The 6,000-nt window shown below is 46.2% G+C and overlaps 1 protein-coding gene across 3 annotated transcripts in view; it reads right to left on the minus strand.

Annotated features, from left to right (window-relative positions):
* The window catches only part of nlgn2a (neuroligin 2a), a 182,190-nt gene extending 176,698 nt beyond the window's left edge, over positions 1-5,492 (minus strand). Inside the window, exons 1-2 of one of the 3 annotated variants that reach the window (XM_071477910.1) lie at positions 4,542-5,492; positions 4,258-4,431 (exon numbers count right to left, since the gene is read on the minus strand). The gene's annotated coding sequence lies outside the window, so the exon portion shown is untranslated. Of the gene's footprint in view, positions 1-4,257 lie in introns of all 3 variants that reach the window. The other 2 variants (XM_071477911.1, XM_071477909.1) reach the window with 2 other exon arrangements.
* Between the last annotated feature and the right edge of the window lie 508 nt (positions 5,493-6,000).

The raw sequence follows: 6,000 nt of genomic DNA on the forward strand, positions 1-6,000 counted from the left end.
TTTCAAAAATCACTCAACAGTGGTTTTAATCTTTGCAGGTCTCCTGTTGTCAGAGGGAATGTGAAGCTGTATCCAACCTCCTGTGATGTCAAACTTAAGAAGGGAGCTAGCACTCCTGAGCCAGCCCATGGATGTTCTGGGTGGTTTCTCAATGCCTGTGTCTCTTCCTTTTGCTTTTATCTCTTTGAGGAAAAGAGGAGTAAATGTTCATTGATCTTGGCTGGTGGTCAGCCTGGTTTTAGCAGGGGGCGGGAGGAGTGGTGATGTGAAGGTTGCTGCAGCAGTGGGCCGGAGACTCGGAAAGTGAACGTCATATTTTTTCGATCAAAATGTGTCGGAGAGCGTTCGACCTTGATCTAACCTTAATGAGCCCACTGGGGACACCACAGCAATGTTCACCTCTGGATGACGGACAACACGGGGGTTGAAGACAAAAGGAGGAGACAGATGAAAAAATGCTTGAAGATGGTGTGTAAAAGAAAACATGAGAGATGGATCGAGTAAAAAGAGACAAAATACCACAACACAGAGAAAAAGAGGAAGACTGAGGCAGACAGAAAGAGAGAGGACGGTCGGAGCCAAGACAAGTAATGGCTCTAACCCTTCGTCTCCATCTTGCACCCCAGAGAGCAAAGATCTCATTCAACAGGCGCACACAAAGAAGAGAGATGGGCCGCTGTGGAGGGACTGTGGGAGACCAGTACTCTGAGAGAATTGCAACAAAACAGACACAGTGACAGGCTGAGGAGGGAAGATGGAGGTACTCATCTCAGAGAACAATCCTCAGCAACACAATATAATCTTTTACCTTCCTTCTTTCAATAACTCTAAAAGCAAATTACCAGATCAATAGTATTCCCCGCCATATACGCAAGGACTGGATATTATTAACAATAAACTGGATGTCCAGCTTTTGAGGATGCTTTTTCCCCAAACAGAAATGGAGCAAATAAGACATGATAATGCTTAGGTTTGCAGAATCTGGATGTAATAAAATATTTGGTCATAATGATTTCATGTCAGGATTCTGCACACCACCACAGAACATTGTTTACTGGGCTTTATCATATAGAAAAAAATGCATCCTCATGCAATTTGGACATTGCAGCAGTCTGTGTGATGATATCAGCTTTTTTTTTTTTTTTTTTTTAATTAATTATGCAGCTTTAATATACACAGACACATGTTGGAGCACACATACGAACCAGTCAAAACAAAACACGAGCTTATCCATCCAAAAACATGCTGCCATAGCAACGACACACACTCCTTGCAAAAAAATCCAATCCTTTGAACCAAAATGAATGAGTCGGCCACAAATGGACTGAGAAGAGGAACAAATGAATACATGAATGAGGAATAAAGGCGATAAAGGCGTCACGCAGGGTATATATGGTCCTACAAAAGCATGCAAAAGAGGGAAGCAGTCCATAAGTCCATTTAATTTAATGGGGAGGGAGCGATAGCCTGCACATGACAACAAACACGTGTAAAAGACTCGGTGATTGGGGGTGGGGGGCGGGGAGGGGGCTGGCGCTGAGGGGAGCAGAAGAGGCATATTCCCATTGTGAACAGCTTGTTGTCAATTACCTAGCCCTGCTATATGAAAAAGAGCATCTATGATAGAGCTGTTCCATTTAATCAGCTTTATTTTCTACAGGAGAAGCAGAGAGAAACATGCTTTGGTGTTGGAGTTCAGTAGTAACACAAATGAGGCCACAGCAACAAGTACATGTCATAGTATCTGCCAACATCCACTCACAGCTCCTCTGAGATATATTTGTGTGTTACTTCCCACAGTTCATTAAGTGTGTGGCTGCCGAACACACTGCTCCCAGTCACCTTTCCTAAACAGACCCTTCAAATGTGCAAACAGCCTCCCACAGTTGTTCAATATTCTGTCAATTACACAACTGCTAACTCTACAGTTTGTCACACTGGAAACTTCAAGTTCACTGAAAAGTAGAAGACAAAGCTACGCTGTTGGGGAAAATTAAATTCTGCCAGCAGGTCTAGAAATACATTTCTGCACCTTCAAAGCAACGACTGACACATAGTTTGTTTTTTTTTTGTAACAGAAGGAGGATGACGAACAACAGCGCCTCCCCGAGGACCTGTATGTGCAGCCAGCCTTGGCTTTACTAATTTATTTCGACTTTGCTCAACAAACATTTAATTTCACCGGCGTTCATCACACAAGTCTCCAGTTCTCCAGTCAACATGTCAGCTGCCATTATCCTGAAGATTTTTTTTAAACACATGACATCTCTCAACTAAAATTAGCAGCAATCGCTGTCATATCCAGTCAGAAAACATCCTAACCCAAGGAGGGGCCCGCTGTCAATGATTGCTCTACAGTAAAAATAAACAGTGAGGGATAAAATTAGCAGCGGGAAAACGGAGAAGGTAGGGCTTTTAAGGACTGTGAAAGCGTGAGTGTGTGGGACTGTGATGGCCGTTTCAACCCATCCTGTCACAACACTGGCCAGCATCTGTTGACTGCTCAGCGACCCGCACTAGGAGCCATCAATCTACCCAACGACATGCACTGAACGCTTCGGTCCCATCTGCCTCCAGCTTTGCTGCACCTTGCCCTGGGTGGATGGCACAGAGCAATGGTTTTGGAGGGGGGGGGGGGTTGCATGCATTTAGTTAGGACACACACAGAGACAGAGAAAATGAGGAAATTCTCCCACACATAAACACACATAAAGTGGTGCGTTCAGGCCTCTTCGACAGGGCTGCCTGTTCTCTGGGTTTTCATAAGCAGCATTTTGTATCACTGCAGAAATGCTCTACATTGTTTCCCCCTGCCTTACATTTTTTTTTCCTCCTACTGTATGTGTGCATCTTTCTCACTGGAATGCCTGCAATCACTCCACACACTGCATTAGCGTGCCACCTTTATCCCCCTGAAACATCTCCACAGGTCTCCAAAGTTTCCAGGCCATAAGATAAATAGCAACTCCTCTGTGACATTTAGCACAAGGTAAGTCGCGCATTTATTCCTCCCGCCTCCATTAAAACGCTTTTCTCCTCACGGAGGAGATGTCCCCATCTGCCTATATAGGGCAGGCTCGCTGCCTTAAACCAAGGAGAGAAGCTGAGCCGAGCTGAGCTGAGCGGAGCTGCCTTCCCCTTCTCGTCGCCACAGATAAGAACAGAGGTCTTCTTGTCCCTGCTGAATTCTATCATCTAGCAGGCCCTGCCGATCCGAATACCCCACAACACCAGCCACAGCATATAAATGCGCCCCATTCTTCGTGCTTGTGTGTGTGCAACAACTTGTGTGTGTGTGTGTGGAGGGAAGCATTTAGGGGAATATGTTCTCATGGCCATGGCGTTTCCTGGGGTCTTTTGAGCATAAAGACCCCATGAAAAGATGCTCATATTAAGCTGAGGGATGGTTTAACTGCTGAAGGGGGACTTTTGTGAGTGTGCATCATTCCAAACATCTGCCTGCAACACAGGCTCATTTGCTTGCAAAATTTCCCCTTTCACTCTTGTTCATTTTGCTCCCCCCCCCCCACCAAGCAATTCACACAATGAAAGAAACGCACAGTGATCACCATGTGCACAATAACTGATCCAGAATTTCAGTGAAGCACTTTGAATAATACGGTCTAAATTCTGCTTTTTAGGAGGAATGAGCTCAGTCTGACTGAATGGCAGCCTCTGTTTCTCTCGTTTCACCAGAGGAGCTCTGAGTCCAGGTCCTCATTAACTGCTACAGGGGACGCATCTTCCTGCCTGCATGAAGCACGAACCATTCCCAACAGCACAGATCTGCATACATACAGCACACAGGTACGTGCTGCAAAATCAAAAAAAAAAAAACAGATTGGCCAGTGCAAGTAGCCTGCAACAAAATGACATTGAAAACAGGTATTTTTGATCCTGGACAACTGAAAATGCATTTTCTTCAGAGGGCTGTTGACAACACGTTTCTCCAATAATCTTCCCAAAAAATATACTTTAGAATTAAATGTAGGAAACAGAAGGAACAGAAAGATTTGCAAAGAAGAATGACTCATTGTAGTCCCAATTTGCTGATGGTCATTCTCAATTCTAAACACACACACACACACACACACACACACACACACACACACACACACACAGACAAACATAATTAAAAATGCCAATTTGATGCAAACTGGGAGAAACAATCAACTGAAACAATATATTTTCGTGTCTTTTTTGCAGTAAGAATCATGTTCTCAGTTCAAAGCACTGAACACGTAAACCCCAGCCTACCTGTTAATTTGTGATCCACGGGTGCGGGTACGGTGCCAGATTCCCACTGATGTTTCTTTCTTTTTTTGTCTTTTTTTTTTTTTTTTTTTCCTGAGATTTCGTCCTTCTCCTCCTTGTCCTCTTCACTAAACCTTCCTCCAGTAGCGGTAAATGTCAAGCGAGCAAAAAGTGTGCCTAGAAAAACATTTAAAAAATGTAAAAAAAAAATAAAAATAAAAAGATTTTTTTTTTTTTTTTCAAAATAACACCCAAAACGCCAAACCCCCCCCCCCCGGCAGCACTACCTCGGTCAATCCAGCCGGGCCGGCAGGTGGGACTTCATGACTGGGGACACTGACAGCGGGGGCTGAACACCAGAGAGACAGCGGCTCTACTGCATCACACGCCGCGTACAGCACGATGGAGTGCGATTCCCCGGTGGAGCAGGCAGCCGCGGCTCGGTCACCGTCTTCTCCAGCACGGCGATGTATTAATTCATTTCTCGGCTGACAGTCCAGTTTGCCTCAGGAAAACAAAGAAGTCTGTTCTTTATCGAGGGCCCTTTAGTGACAAAATAACCCCCAAAATAACCCGGACGTGTCTGCGGGGACTCGGCGGATTTGACAGCCGGGGAAGTGTCACCTGTGTTGACCAATGGTCGAGCGTTTTTTTTTGTTTTGTTTTTTTTTTTTCTGGGATGTCGTCGATAAATCCTCAATAAATCCCCTGGAGGAGAGCTCCGACACCGCCGAGCGGCGCTTCAAGCCACGGTGCAAGCCTCGTTCACGGCGGACAAACACGGCGCGGTCCTCCGGTAGTCTTGAGAGAAGACGCCGCCTCTGCTGCTGCCGCTGCCGCTGCCTCTGCTGCCGCTGCTGCCGCCTCTGCCGCCGCCGCTGCCGCTGCTGCTGTGGACGCCGCGACTGCTTCGGCTCGCACTCACGCACGCACGCACGCACGCTCGTCCCCGGCGTGTGACGCGCGCCGCAGTGTCCTCCCCAGCAAGCTGGTCGCCTTGGCAACGCTTTCTCCTGACCTCAATATGGTCGTTTTCTCTTTTAAAAATGCGTCGCGTTTACCTCAGTTCACTCTCTGGTGAAAACAGACAAACAGTTAACCCGCTCTGTTGTATTGTGGGGGGGGGGGGGGGGGGGCTGAGGTTGGCCTCCATCCTCTCCTGCAGGGGGATGTGAAAAAAAAAAGAGTGCTGAGGAGTTTCATTTTTTCGGCATCCCTCTCCTCAGCTCGCATCCAGCCGGGCAGATCTGCATCAGCATGACGTCAGAGGGCGTTAAAGCGATAGTAGCTCTTATTTTTCTCTCCCCCCCCCCCCCCCCCCATCTACCCCTCCATCCTGCATCTCTTCTTTTCTGCTGTCATTCCACCAGTCACCCAACCACCTTTCATCCAAGCCATCCATCCATACCTCAGTCGCTCTCCCCCATATAGTTTACCCTTTCCACATAGAGAGCATGTAATTCTCTGTTTCTGCCTGGATAATCCCTACAGTAGGCTAACCATGTTAATCACTGAGGGATAAGCATCACAACAGTATTTTGAGCACCAAATGGGGTATTAAAAGACTTTTATAGTGATATCACAGAGGATAAAAATGACAGAATATACAATAACATCCATTAATCGGCCCTACAAGTCCCTCCAGGAAATGATACAGATTTTTTTGGGGTTGGGTCGCTGACTTCACCAGCTTGCACATTTATTTATTTTATGTTTTTACTTTAAGGGATACTAACCATCTAACAC

Source organism: Trachinotus anak, unplaced genomic scaffold (genome assembly GCF_046630095.1).
Source record: "Trachinotus anak isolate AG129_WGS33_773 ecotype Australia unplaced genomic scaffold, CSIRO_AGI_Tana_v1 ptg000005l, whole genome shotgun sequence".
Lineage (NCBI taxonomy): Eukaryota > Metazoa > Chordata > Actinopteri > Carangiformes > Carangidae > Trachinotus > Trachinotus anak.